We start from the raw sequence: 15,552 nt of genomic DNA, 5'->3' as shown, positions 1-15,552 counted from the left end.
ATCAGCATGTATTCGGGGTTACGACTGTCGATGTCTACCTCCATGGCCAGGAGATTCTGTCCGTTGACCTCTACAATCATGGCTGGTTGGTTAAGCCCACTGATGAACACCACTTCAGACGACAGGAGGTCTTGCTCGTTGGTCTCAACAAAGATGGTTGACTCTGGGTTCTGCTCGTGCATCTCCAACATTCTGTCATTGAAATACTCCCTGTTGATCACTTCCACGGAGTCTGATGGATTCTGCCGGCTGATCTCTTCTACGATGTCTGCGTAATTCTGATGATGTTCAGCTGGAGGATCAGAGGCTGGATGAAGTTCCCTGGGACCAGGGATAAAAATGGGTGAACGGCTTCGGGCTCTGTTCTCCCTCTGAGATGTTTCGTCTCGGGTTTCCTGACGAGATCTTCTTAGTCGCTCGGAACGCAGCCTCTCCACAAAAACGGTCTGCGTAGAATCGTCTGAAAAGATATACAGTACCTTTATATTGTAGCTATAATTACTAGATAATTGTTAAATAACTATTATTAATAAATAACATGTTCAAAGCAATTGCTGATCAGCAAATTGAGTTACAGCAATCACATTCGGAATAGAATACCGTATTTTTCGGACCATAAGACGCACTTTTTCACCCACAAAATGTGGGAGAAAAACTATGTGCGTCTTATGGACCGAATGTGGACAGCTGGAGCGAGATATGTGCAGTGACAGAACATTGCTCTCACACACACACGCCACGCAAGGAAGACCCAGTCTCCTCCAGTCGGGAGTTGAGCCCACACAGCTGGTGGAGGAAGCGACACCGGGTAGAAGGATCACGTGACCCCGAACACCCGGAAGTCACCCCCGCTGTCGGCACTGTGGAGCCGGGTTTGAGATTCTGCCGCACACAGACCAAACCAGGAGTACTTCAAGGACCAGCATCACTTCGAGGAGGACCGGAGGGAAGCCACTGTCTACACAGGTTAGAGGTGTACTGGGACGGGATGCCAGCCCCCTGCACCACCAACCTGTGACTGCCCGCCAAGCCATTGACTCGGTAACAGGGCAGTACCCTTCTCCCTTACCCACGAAACTGAGTTTCACCTTCTCCCCACCCCCACACCCCTACCCCACTCTCCAAGCTGCAGCCCCAGCAGGGTGGAAACCACCTCTACCCCACTCTGCATCCCTCCAATATACCAACAATTATCCAAGCGCCCCTAATGTGCAGATGTACATATGTATATGACATACCACAGGACACATTGATAAATAAATGGTATTCTGACACAATTTGTTATACTGCTGTTCCTCCAGGCATCTGCAGACACTGTGTGTATAGGAGGGGCTGCAGCAGCCACACAGTTGCTGCATGTGGTTATTGTTGGGGCTTCACATCTCATGAATCTATGTATAATACCACACTTGCTGTAGAACCACTGTCCACTATTATTTTATAGTGCTATGCCAGGGCATTGGGTTTCAGCGACTGTACCTGAGCACTGTGGTTCAGAATATTTTTCCCCCGGTTTTCCTCCCCAAAAACTAGGTGCGTCTTATGGTCAGGTGCGTCTTATGGTCCGAAAAATACGGTACTTTATTGTTTACACTACAACAATGCACTGTCAACAAAAAATTACACACAAGTACCTGCCCAAAAAAAATCAACAAAAACATTTCCCATTTCAGTGTTTATCATTCAGCATACAAACAGCAGTTGGAAAAAAACTGTTTAGCATGCGCTTTGTACGTACCGGGACACTGCGGAACCGTTTTTTCGATGGCAGAATATCAACAACCTCATAATTATGATTTGTCAGTGATGAGAGGCAGAATATCAAGGTTATATTTTAAGGTTATATTTTAAGTGAGTTTTTGTAATACCCCTTTCACACCAGCCTAATTTCCCGGTAAAATTTGCCAGGATTTCAACCAAGCAGGGTTGTTCACGGGTTCAACCCGAAGTCCTGGCCGTTTTGAAAGAGGTACTGGGTACTAACCCTGGTTACTGGTCCATGGTGCGGATGGTCAGGCTGGGGATCCACACAGGCGGCGGATGAAGATGATGCAGCTCTCCGGTGCCCTAACTCCCGCCGGAGAGCTGCGTCATCTGCACCTGCTGTCTGACCTGTGTGGATCACCGGCCTGCACCGAGGACCAGCAACCCAGGGTGAGTACTATTCACCGGCCTCCGCCACCATCCCAACTACCCCTGCCTCCTGCTGGCCTCCTCTCTGCCTCCTTCCCACACCAGAAAATGCAGAGACTTTTCTGGTGTGAAAGGGGCCAACCCGGGCATGATCCCTGGGCCGAATTCCTGGGTGGTTCCCTTCATTTTCTGGTGTGAAAGGGGTATTATCGTTTGTTAGAAAGATAACATTACAGAGCAATAATAGCCAGTTCCTACCAGATATAGTATGCGTGTGGATGGGATGGCATGGGTATTCTTCGTGCCTCTAACTGGAAATCCTTATTTCTAGAGTTATTTTTATGAGGTTTTTTTTATTTTTATATTTGTCTATTTTTTGGCAACTTGATGAATACCTGGGGCCAAATGTAATAGGGTGAGAGTTTCAGAAAGTGAGAGATTTTGGGAGAGTTTTCCCATGTTTTTTAAAGCAGCAATCAATTACACTGCAAAGCCAGGTTGATTTTGCCATATAATTGATTGCTGCTTTAAAAAACATGGGAAAACTCTCCCAAAATCTCTCACTTTCTGAAACTCTCACCCTATTACATTTGGCCCCTAGGGTGACATTCTATGCTATGCGCTAAATGCGCATGTTTAATTCGCACACCATATCGCCGCAAATTGCTTATTTTCAATTCGCATTTTTCAGCCTAAATGCGCATATTTAATGTGATGCGCATTGGAGGCTGAAAAGTGCGAATAGGGGCGATTTGCGGCGATGTGGTGCGCTGTTTTTAGTCCTGAAAATGTGCGATTTTCATGTGTGAAAATCGCACATTTGCAGGACAGCGCAAGGTGTAAAAAAAAGAACCGAGCGCGGGGTCCCCCGCCCAAGTGTAACCCGCCCCGGGCTCACTGAGCCGGTGCTGGTGACATAAAATCAGGGTCCCCCGAAAAATAGGGGTCCCCTTGATTTTATGAAACCAGCACCAGACTCAAGGTCCGGCGCTGGTTCCCAAAATACGGGGGACAAAGTGACTAGGGGTCCCCCGTATTTTAAGAACCAGCACCGGACACAACCAGCCAGCAGGGTAATGCCACAGCCGGGGGGAGACTTTTTATACAAGTCCCCCCGGCCAAAGCATTAACCCCCTGGCTGGTCAGCATGGGCAGGGGTCCTGGGGAAGTGGGGACCCCCCCAATGAAGGGGTCCCCCCCCTCCAGGACTTACCAGCCCATGCTGATAGTCCGGGGCTGTCCTCCATGCCCCTGGGCTGTGGGCATGGAGCTGATGCTTTGTGTAAAAAAAAGAATGTAAACTATTGTTTTACACTGGCGAACTATCAGTCCCAGCAAGCCTACCCCGCATGCTGGGACTTGGGGAACCACAAGTCCCAGCATGCGGGGCATTAAAGGGCCCGCTGGCACTTGTAGTTCTGCAGTGTAAAAAATAGTGCACAAAATCACACTGACATCCTGTGAAATAAAACTTTAATACACACAAAACACACTGATACTTACCTACCTTGAGCCCGTAGGTCGGTCCCTGGATCCTGGATTCGTCCTCCGGGGCTCCAGGGCAGAAGAGTCCGGTTCCGGGGCCTTGGTCCTGGTTCCGGGGCTGGTCCTGGAGTTCCGGGGCTCCTGGCGTGAAGAATCCGGGGTCCGGGATCCGTGGTAGTCCAGAGGGGTACCTAAGGAGGAAAATCCAACTCACCTGCTCCCCGGCGGCGACCTCCGGTGACAGCGCTACTCCAGACTGGTACCCGGCTTCAAGGAGTTGGTCCGGCGCTGAGATGTTTCCTCTTCGCCGTCTCTGAACAGAATGATTTCTCGGCCAATCAGGAGCCGAGAAAGTCGGCTCCTGATTGGCCAGAAATCATTCTGAATATAGACGCCGACGGAGTAACATCTCTGCTCTGGATGCGCTGAGATGTTACTCCGTCGGCGTCTATATTCAGAATGATTTCTGGCCAATCAGGAGCCGAGAAAGTCGGCTCCTGATTGGCCAGAAATCATTCTGAATATAGACGCCGACGGAGTAACATCTCAGCGCATCCAGAGCAGAGATGTTACTCCGTCGGCGTCTATATTCAGAATGATTTCTGGCCAATCAGGAGCCGACTTTCTCGGCTCCTGATTGGCCGAGAAATCATTCTGTTCAGAGACGGCGAAGAGGAAACTCCTTGAAGCCGGGTACCATTCGGGAGCAGCGCTGTCACCGGAGGTCGCCGCCGGGGAGCAGGTGAGTAGGATTTTCCTCCTTAGGTATCCCTCTGGACTACCACGGATCCCGGACCCCAGATTCTTCACGCCAGGAGCCCCGGAACTCCAGGACCAGCCCCGGAACCAGGACCAAGGCCCCGGAACCGGACTCTTCTGCCCTGGAGCCCCGGAGGACGAATCCAGGATCCAGGGACCGACCTACGGGCTCAAGGTAGGTAAGTATCAGTGTGTTTTGTGTGTATTAAAGTTTTATTTCACAGGGTGTCAGTGTGATTTTGTGCACTATTTTTTACACTGCAGAACTACAAGTGCCAGCGGGCCCTTTAATGCCCCGCATGCTGGGACTTGGGGTTCCCCAAGTCCCAGCATGCGGGGTAGGCTTGCTGGGACTGATAGTTCGCCAGTGTAAAACAATAGTTTACATTCTTTTTTTTACACAAAGCATCAGCTCCATGCCCACAGCCCAGGGGCATGGAGGACAGCCCCGGACTATCAGCATGGGCTGGTAAGTCCTGGAGGGGGGGGACCCCTTCATTGGGGGGGTCCCCACTTCCCCAGGACCCCTGCCCATGCTGACCAGCCAGGGGGTTAATGCTTTGGCCGGGGGGACTTGTATAAAAAGTCTCCCCCCGGCTGTGGCATTACCCTGCTGGCTGGTTGTGTCCGGTGCTGGTTCTTAAAATACGGGGGACCCTAGTCACTTTGTCCCCCGTATTTTGGGAACCAGCGCCGGACCTTGAGTCTGGTGCTGGTTTCATAAAATCAAGGGGACCCCTATTTGTCGGGGACCCTGATTTTATGTCACCAGCACCGGCTCAGTGAGCCCGGGGCTGGTTACACTCGGGCGGGGGACCCCGCGCTCGTTTTTTTTTTATTTAACCATTTATTTTACTTTTTAAAGCAGAACCCTGCACAGAACATTGCGATCTGTGCAGGGTTCTGCCTAATTCACCTAACAGACCCAGGTCTGAAATAAGTGCGATAATTAGTCACTTAAATAATGCGATGTGCAAATGCGCATAGCATTAAATAAGCGACTTGTATACTTTTCTGTGCGCAAACATCTGGATGCGATAAAAATGCGAATTAATCTCGCATTTTTATTCACCAGACCTTTACGCACAAAATATGTGATTTCAGCCCCTGTGCGCATCCCATTAAATCGGCGATTTAATGGGAAAATGCGATAGCGCCATTTTGTGGTCTAATTACCGCAAAATCGCGCTAATCGCAGAGCATAGAATGTCACCCCTAGTGTCTAAACTAGAACTTGAAATCACCAATAATCCACTACATCAGTATATGTATACAGAATTTATATGTACATTTTATTAAAGTTAAGCATTCAAATCAATTTAACATTACAAATGTTATTATTATTTTTGTTTAAGAATACGATGGTGGGGACCTCAAAAATGTGTGTTTCTTTGGGCCTCTAAGAACCTCTGAAAGAGCCTGATAGTACCAGACCAGAACCCAGTGATTACCATACAGAACCACCATAAGTGTACCATGGAGTCAGCCTGTGTCACATGGGTCAGTGATTAATAATGTACCATGTCCATTTGAACCTGATTTACCAATCCCAACCACTTTGTGGTCAGGATGTGCGATCTGTGATTCCTAAACCCTTATAAGAGGGCTACCCTGACAGTCTATACCAGTGATGGCTAACCTTGACATTCCAGCTGTTGTTGAACTACACATCCCACCATGCCCTGCATCAGTTTTAGCATAGCCAATTGGTAAAACTGTAGCAGGGCATGCTGGGATGTGTCGTTCAACAAAGCTGGAGTGTCAAGGTTAGCCCTCACTGGGCTATACCGCTCTAGCAAGAGCCGCAGCCTGACTGTTACCTGGAGCGTGCTGCCTTAACGGATTGTAGTGTTTGTGCTCTATTGTGCGATCTGACCACTATATGAATAATATGTTTAACTAGGTAGCAGAGTATTGCCGGTTATATCTTGCTGAAACGTCTGGCAATGATTACTGATATACAGATGACTTAAACAATATGGGTGGTTCAGAAGGCAATAACACCTTATTAAAAACACAGCTCAAACATGATTGAATACAGGCATGACCACTAATGGACAAGAGTGAAGGTGCATACACACTGAAAGATTTGAAGCAAGATGTGGACGTTCCCGATCGAAAGGAACAGCCTATTCAACCTAATGGTTCCTTGCAACAGGCGACCATTAGGATTGGTCTATGATATTTCTAGCATGCAGGAAGATCATAGGCCAATTTTTTGTGAAGTGTTTCAAATAGTTTTGTGTGTACTCACGTTGAACGATTTGAAACCATCTGAAACAATGTTGGATAATTTCCAACATAGTTTCCAACATTGTTTCGTGTGTTTGCACCTTTTAGAATAAGCTATTCATATCTGCAAGTGGATACAATACATTGGTATAATAAATTAGAATCTCTCCCGGAGCAGTGGTCATGCTAAACGAAATAATAAAGTTTTGAAAAATGATATGGCTGCTGTATCAGCCCATTACTGGCATGCGGTCATTTGGTCTACAGCATGGTCGACACCATTAGGTCGACATGGGTCTAGGTCGACATAGAAAAAGTTCGACATGGTTCTAGGGCGAAAGGTCATTAGTTCGACAGACTATTAGTTCGACAGTGTCTAGGTGGACAGTCAAAAGGTTGACATGGGGTTTTTCACTGTTTTTTGATCTGACATGTGCCAACAGGCGGTATTTCATGCCCTACCATCCACTAGGGTGTGGTGGGAGAATAATATAGTGTGCTGAGCGCAGCGAGCGATGCGAGGGGATGCGGTGCACTTTAAACTGTGTCCATGTCGACTGTGTTTATATTCAGGTAAAAAAACAGTGAAAAACCCCATGTCGACCTTTTGACTGTCGACCTAGACCTTGTCGAACTAATGACCTGTCGAACTAATGACCTTTCAACCTAGAACCATGTCGACCTTTTCCCATGTTGACCTAATGGTGTCGACCATCATGCTGTAGACCAAATGATCCCAACCCCCCATTACTATAGCCAAACAGATTACAAAAAAGGGTACTTGTTTCCTAGCACGGCCCGACGATTTACAATCGTATGGCATCTTATGCATTCTATCGCATCGCATGCCATATAGCAGCATGCTATGCGATTTTAAATTGTATAAGCACCCTAATGGTTGCTTACAATGTTAAATGCACCCCCACGCCACCCCCACTATCAACGCCAACCCGAAGCGTGGCGAGCAGCGGCGGTACGCATCCTCCGACCTTTTCATACCCCCAGTATCCACGGCGGCGTGGAGTTGATTTTATATAGTGTGGCGATGCAGCGAGCCACAGAGCCCGAAGCGTGGCGAGCGGACGCGTATTACTTTACATGTATTCCGCGTCCCTTCGCTGCTCTCGCCATGTTTCGGGCTCGGTGGCTCGCTGCGCTCGCCACACTATCTAACATCAACTCCACGCTGATGTGGATGGTGGGGGTATCAAAAGGTTGGAGGACACGTACCGCCGCCCCTCGCGGGCTCACTGCGCTCGCCACGCTTCGGGTTGGCGTTGATAGTGGGGGTGGCGTGAGGGTGCTTTTAACATTGTAAGCACCCATTACGGTGCTTATACAATTAATAATCTTATAGGGGGGCCATTTAACATTAAAAGCACCCATTAGGGTGCTTATACAATTTAAAATCGTATCTCATCGCATTGTATGCCATTGTATGCCATATACAATGGTATATGATTTTAAATTGTATAACATCGGGTGCCATCTTGTCGCATCGCATACCATTGTAAGGCTTATGGTATACGATGCGATGGGCGCCGTGCTAGGAAACAAGTACCCAAAAAAGTATAACAGTGTGTAACAAACGAAAACATAAAATAAATATTCCAAACTGACAATGGTTCATATAATATCAAGCAGGAAAAAACACCTTATATGCTTTTAAAATAATGCAAATAACATTCTATATACTGTAATTATTGGTGTTAAACGTGAAATTCCCAAACCGGTGAAGCTGACAAATTACAGATACATACAGAGGAAATGCCAGATGAAATGTTGAGTGGTGTTATAATGTCCACTGTTATGTCGACCTTGGCTCGTGTCAACCTTCAGTGATGGACCCAATGTATGTTGATCTTAGTGCAATCAGCCCATACCAAGAGTAACATCAGGCATTAGGAAGGAATCAGAGTGAAGGTCAGTGGATATTTCCCCAGGATGCTATTTACATTTTATGCACTAATAAAAGTGATATTTTATGATTCAGTAAAAGGATCCTTAGTGCACCTACGAGAACGCTTACTAGGTGTTGTAGGTCTCAGCTGAAGCTGTGGGTAGCACCTCCCATAGCAATGAATAAAGACTGAACTGTCGCAAAAACCGAGCTTGTAACATGACAGTTAGGGGCTAATTGGCTGGTACTTTATCTCTACCAGTCGCTAAAGCTTACCGCATCTCCCTGTCAGCCTGAAAATGTCAGGAGCTGATTGGTTGGTACTTTGGAGGCCTATGTACTAACCTTGGGATAAAGTGTCTAGTTATGAAGTACCAGCCAATCAGTTCCTCACTGCCATGTTACAGGAGGTGTTTGAAAATGTCCGATAGGATCTGGCGTGTTGGTAGATTATCTCTGTCCACATTATCTCTTTCCAAGTCTTAAGGTGCCCACACACTAGAAAGATCTGCGATCGTAAGATGTGCGCATAAATTAGCCTTCAAATCTTTTGCCTGTCCTGGACAAAAGATTTCAGGCAAGCGCACATCTTTACCAAAGATTTTTCTTAAGATCCCATGTGCGTTCCTATGGATCTTTTGTTAAATCTTCTGATCTTTCATGCAGCACGTAAGATCAGAAGATTCAGCTAAAGATCCACGGGAGCGCGCATCGGACCGATATCGGCCGATTTTCGACCGATTATCGGTAAACATCGGACAATATATCGGCCGATTTATCGGAAATCGGCCAATCGGCCCAAAATCCGTTCTAGTGTGTGGGCACCTTTAGTACATAGACCTCTTTGAGGTCCATTTATCAAAAGTTTTAGCTCCAGCCAATCCGCTCCTGTCATGTTTTTGAAAAATGGCATTTGGGAGCTGGTTTGCTGCAGCACCATTTATCATAAGCAATAGGTTTTAAGTGTCTAAAAGGGATTTAAAGATTGTGCCCTGTATTTCTCCCCACAATATCTCTCTCCAAGATTTCATGAATCTCCCACAAAGTGAGGGTAGTACATACAGCTCATGTGCAGCTAACCCCAACTGCCGCCCGCATGCCACACAGGCAGAGAGATATAATGGCATGTAGAAAGGTAAAGTGGGAGAGATACAGTACCAGCCAAACAACTCCTATTATTACTAATGACAGAAGCTGGTAGTTTGGTACTTTATCTCTCTCCCTGCTGTTATAAATCGCCCCCTTAGATTGGACTAACTGCCCCAATAGCTCACTTACCTTGATCTTCTTGGCGGCTCCATCTCCTCTGGTCCTCCTGGAGCCGCCGTAACTCTCTTCTGCTCATCTCGATCTGAAATAAAAGCACAATAAAAAAAAAACAATGTCCAGTAAAGCACAGGTGTTATGGTGCTCTGAACAGCGGGATCCTGTAGAAATCTGCTGGGAGTACTACACTAGCTGTCGCAACAAACTAGCTCTCTCTTCCAGAAACAGCTTCTCTCTTCAGCCACAGGTACACCAACTGACAAGTTGCTACAGTTGGGACAGCAAAATGGCCGATCCTGCCCATACACTGAGGCCAGGCGGCCATATTTGTTACTGGCATTTATATAATCAGCTATGGAGATCTGTATTCTGGTGAATTAAGCTAACTATTGCTGCTGATTAATTTACAAATGTGAAAGGTACACAGGCTGTAGATACCCAAAACTACATTCATTGAATTGTGACATGTTTAGACCTTTTAAGTTTGTCGACCTTTAGTGGTCCACCTAATGCATGCCAACCTTTTCAATGTGTGTGTGTGTGTGTGTGTGTGTGTGCTTTTTTTGTGAAATTTTTGGAGCGGGGGAGTTTTTGTATTTTCTGGCTGTGTGTGTGTGTGTATAATCATTTTTATTAGCCTGGTGATTTTTCCCCTTGGTTGTCCAGGGAGGCCAGATAACTAATGTTATGGCTAAATCAGAGGAAAATAGCTTGGTGATAGCAGACACAGACCGGTTATAGGGCCAGATGCACTAAGCTTTAAAAGTGATAAAATGGAGAGTGATAAACAGCCAGCCAATCAGCTCCTGCCTGACATTTTTCAAACACAGCGTGTGACATGGCAGGTGGGAGCTGATTGGCTGGCTGTTTATCACTCTCCATTTTATCACTTTTGAAGCTTAGTACAGTACATCTGGCCCATAGTCCCTAACCTGTCCGTGAGTGGGTCTGCTCAGTATAGCCGGAAGTACACACTTAGCAGCTTTATATGACTGCTGTGAGGCGCGGAAGGACAGCTACTTTACCTATACAATGACACACGTCCGTGTAACGCTTGTTTACATTAGTCTATATCAGGGTGGCCAATCCTGGGATCAGGATTGGCGGAATTTGGCCCCAAAATGTCAGAGATTTCAATTATATCCCAACTTCGGGATTAGACTGCGCTCACACGCTGCCCGTTTTTTCCTGACCACATCGTGCAGCCTGCGCAGTGTGACTAGGTCATAGGTCATGCTGCGCAGGCTGCACTGCTGTACCTCACCTGCCGGAAATTGCCGGCTCCTGGCTCCACTACAGCAGCTCCTCCTGCCACCTCATTATTAAGCCGGAAGCTTAAGCTGATGACATCCCCTAGCACAGTGGCATGTGACTAACCTGCTAGAAAGGTAATGTTACTGTAGTTCTAAATGCAGTTTAATTGGGGCGTACTGTTTACATTTTCTGCACGTGCCGATGTCGGCTCCCAGCCACCGATGAAATCGCTGGGCAGGGGTGTAAGTTCATCCCGGTCACCCGGATACAAGCTGGAATTTGGTGCCCCCTCTTAAAGGAATAAAGTGAAAACAAATATTGTGCGTGTGAATATGTGTCAGCAGTCACAGGTGTGTGCCATCTCACAGTGCAGTGGGGGCACCATCGCTTGCTGCAGCGCAGGCTGAGCGGTACCAGGCAGGAGTTGTCCTGTCCTCTATTGCAGCTGTTAGCAGAGACAGAGCTGGTTAACTATACATTATGCAGCAACAGCGGGTTCCTCGCGGAGCTCCATCGGAAGAGCAGCGGTCACACTTGGAACCACACATGTGCTGCTGTACATGAAGGTGCCCCTTCAGGGCTTGGAGCCCAGAGACTAACACCTCCATTGCTTCTGGGAGTTACTACTACCCCCTAATTGCTGGGTAAACACGTCACCCAGCCTAAGCAAGGTTCCCCACACTATGCAGAAATGAAAGGCTTTGCCTGGTCTGTGGGTTCCCTTCCACTGCTGCAAACTGGTGGGGAAGACCGGTGTTTCATGCTTCTTGTCTGGTTTTTCTCCATTAATCCTTATTTTCCTATGTAAGTGTCTGCAGAGTTAATATCACTAAACCTTAATTGGAGTATCTACTACAATAAATTATTTTATTGGGGCAAGTGTATAGCTTGGCAGAAAATATGTTTGCTACTGAAAGTCTACTAGCCCATAGGCTCTTCCATAGTGTTCTTGGTGATTCCCTTTGTTACTGCACTTACCTGGACTGTGTTCATAAGTGTCCACGTGATGAAAAAGTCTTTACTCTTAGAGTGAGCGTTTGTTAAAAATGTTTTACGATCTATTATGATTATTAGAATATTCACAGCTGTGGTTCTTCTTTATGTAATCTGTGGTTGTATGTAAATCACTAAAGTTACGGCATACATAATATATATTATATATCTCTTGTCTGTTGCTCACGTCCCTTTTGTTATGTGACACATTACAGGTTTCTCAGACAACAGATGGCTTGGATGCTGACCTGTGGAAAGATGGTTTGTTCAAGTCCAAGGTGACCAGATACCTTTGTTTCACCAGAGCCTTCTTGAGAGAGAATGTATAGATGTAGGGGTGTATTCACTGTTGGTCGTTAGGTCCATTCTGTCTAAAACAGCATATTTTACGCCTGGAAAAAAAGTCTAGATGAATTGTAGTATTCACTATCATTTTTTCTAGACAGTCTAAAGCATTTCACCTGTCAACTCTTTTCGTTTAACTCACCTGTCTAAATGAGTCATTTGGACTTTTTGTTTCACTTTGTCTAAACTCAGCCATGTTAATCTGATTTAGCCTATTCAGTGTCTGATTGTCTAAATGGATTCTACAGTTTTCAGGCAGGCTTTAGACAAAATGAACTAGACAATTTCTTCTGTCGGGACTGCTCTACAAAACATAAAATATTATTTTATTTATGTCGTTTTTTAAATGAATCAATGTAATTTATTGTCATTTTGCTTATAAATAAATTTTGTATGTTTATTATTGCCTATATAAATATATTTAGATTTTTTTCATAATTTTTTTTTTTTTAACGCAGTACTTGATCCCGGCATGGACTGAGGAGAGCCGGATAATGTCTGTGTACATCCTGCAGCTCCTCACCCCAAATTGCGCTATTGTCCACCTATCGGCCAATCAGAAGTCGCACGGCCGCTAGGCGGCCAATAGCGCTGTTTGGCAGCAGGAGGGCGGCAGGAGGGTGCCAGAGGGTGCAGGTGGGCGGCAGGAGGGTGCAGGCGGGCAGCAGGAGGGTGCCAGAAGGTGAAGGAGGGCAGCAGGAGGGTGAACGCGGGTGCCGGTGGGCAGCAGGCAGGTGAAGGAGGGCAGCAGGGGGGTGAAGGAGGGTGACAGAGGACAGCATGACGGGTGACAGGGCAGCAGGCGGGTGAAGGAGGGCAGCAGGGACGTGAAGGAGGGTGCCTGTGGGCATCAGGGGGGTGAAGGAGCGTGCTGTAGTGCAGCAGGTGGGTGAAGGAGGGCAGCAGGTGGGTGAAGGAGGGCAGCAGGGGCGTGAAGGAGGGTGCCTGTGGGCATCAGGGGGGTGAAGGAGGGTTCTGTAGTGCAGCAGGTGGGTGAAGGAGGGCAGCAAGTGGGTGATAGAGGGCAGCTGGAGGGTGACAGAGGCAGCACGGGGGCTCAGGTGGGCAGCAGCACGGGGGCTCAGGTGGGCAGCAGCACGGGGCGCAGGTGGGCAGCAGCACGGGGGCGCAGGTGGGCAGCAGCACGGGGGCGCAGGTGGGCAGCAGGGAGTGAATGAGGGCAGCAGGAGGGGGGCACAAATGGGCAGCAGAAAGCAGCAGGAGGGGCACAGGTGGCATCAGATTTTACAGATTCAGGGGCACGGGTGGGCAGCAGGAGGGTATGGAAGGGCAGAAGTAGGGCAGCAGGGGGGCTGAAGGTGGCCAGCAGGGTGATGCAGGTGGGCAGCAGGAGGGTGGAACAATGGCGGCTGGTATGCTCCATGCCGAATTGCTGGGGATTCTTACCTGGCTATCGATCACCGGCGGCCAGACACAGTGGGTGGGCAGCGGCCAGGCGTGCACTCCAGGGCGGCTTGCGGGGATTCCGGCATTCAGGGCTGACAGCGGGCGGCACCCCGGATACTGCAAGTAGGAAGGAGGTGGGCTGGCAGCGGACTGACAGCGGGGGAAGGCAGCGGACTGACAGCGGGGGAGGCAGCGGACTGACAGCGGGGGAAGCAGCGGACTGACAGCAGGGGAGGCAGCGGGCGGGAGTGCACTCCAGGGTGGACAGCGAGCTGTACACTGGAGGCTGCAAGGAGGGATGGGGGATGCAAGCGCCGGGCCAGCCAGTATGAAAGGGGAGCAGGGGGGATGTCCAGCGCACTCCCCTGCATGTGGATTAAAGAAGCAGGGGAGTGCGCTGGACATCCCCCCTGCTCCCCTTACATTCATACTGGCTGGCACGGCTGCATCCCCCATCCCTCCTTGCAGCCTCCAGTGTACAGCTCGCTGTCCGCCCTGGAGTGCACTCCTGTCCGCTGTCTTCCCCGCTGTCAGCCCGCTGAGTGCATTTATGTTCACACGCTGGCCGCCAGCCCTCCGGCTGCTGACACAGCCCGGAGCAAAGGGGGACCATGGGGAGAGCCTGAGGTGAGGTGAGATGCATGCCCGCATCAGAGCTCCGGGACGGGGTCAAAGCTGTGTCAGCAGCCGGGGGGCTGGCGGCCAGCGTGTGAACATAAATCATGCAGGGCAGACGGAGTTTCACTCCAGGGACAGGTCTGTACCCAGCAGGGAGGGGGGGACACAGTAAAATTAAAACCGCTGGTGCCCAGTTAACTCCCCTGCATTTACATGAACGAAGCAGGGGAGTTTGAAGAAAAAGATAAAGTTTTACACTCACCCAGCATGCAGGCGAATTGGACATAGCCCCTTTCGCCTCATAGGTGTTTTAACGCCTGGAGGCGTTCCGCCCTGTATTCATTGTGAATACACTAATTGGTGAAAAGCTGAAACCAAATACGCCTGTCTAGCTGATGTAAAAGCTAGAACAGGCAGAACTACATCAGCTAACGACGGACCCTGAATATGCCCCTTAGACAATTATAGATGTATACAATTCTTGGTACTTGTTTCCTAGCACGGCCACACCGATTTCCATCGGGGTGCTCGTGTTGGAAAAATCGCGTCGGTCGCATCGCATGCGATTTGGTCGCATGCGATGCGACCAACCCGATTTTTTAATTCAATCAAATGTGAATAGGGTCCCTGGGACCCGATTTTACATTGGATTCAATGTAAAATATTCCCTAGACCCCCAATTTTACACCGTAAACCCCACCCCACGATTGACGCCAACCCGAAGCGTGGCAAGCGCAGCGAGCCCGCGAGGGGCGGCGGTGCGCGTCCTCCGACCTTTTCATTCCCCTACTTTCCACGTCGGCGTGGAGTTCAGAATATAAAGTGTGGCGAGCGCAGCGAGCCACCAAGCCCGAAGCGTGGCGAGCGTACGCGTATAACTTCACAGGTATACGCGTCCTCTCACGGGGCTCGCTGCGCTCGCCACGCTTCGGGCTCGGTGGCTCGCTGCGCTTGCCACGCTTTATATTCTCAACTCCACGCCGACGTGGATAGTAGGGGAATGAAAAGGTCGGAGGACGCGCACCGCCGCCCCTCGCGGCCTTGCTGCGCTCGCCACGCTTCGGGTTCACGTCAATTGTGGGGTGACGACGGGGACATATATAATGTGAAATGGGTCATATTGGCCCATTTCACATTTTTTACTATGTGAGATGGACTAA

General features: G+C 48.7%; 1 long non-coding RNA gene across 5 annotated transcripts in view; it reads left to right on the top strand.

Moving 5' to 3' along the window:
• Window positions 1-15,552, top strand: part of LOC146049645 (uncharacterized) — a 210,844-nt gene that overhangs the window by 173,796 nt on the left and 21,496 nt on the right. For 4 of the 5 annotated variants that reach the window (XR_014466166.1, XR_014466167.1, XR_014466165.1 and 1 more), the window contains one exon: window positions 12,238-12,852. The exons of the other annotated variant lie outside the window; for it this stretch is intronic. This is a non-coding gene — a long non-coding RNA (uncharacterized LOC146049645). Of the gene's footprint in view, window positions 1-12,237; window positions 12,853-15,552 lie in introns of those variants that run through there. 5 annotated transcript variants of the gene reach the window in all.

This window comes from Crinia signifera, chromosome 12 (assembly GCF_055691185.1).
Source record: "Crinia signifera chromosome 12, ASM5569118v1, whole genome shotgun sequence".
Taxonomy (NCBI): Eukaryota; Metazoa; Chordata; class Amphibia; order Anura; family Myobatrachidae; genus Crinia; species Crinia signifera.
This window is presented reverse-complemented; position numbering and strand designations above follow the sequence as displayed.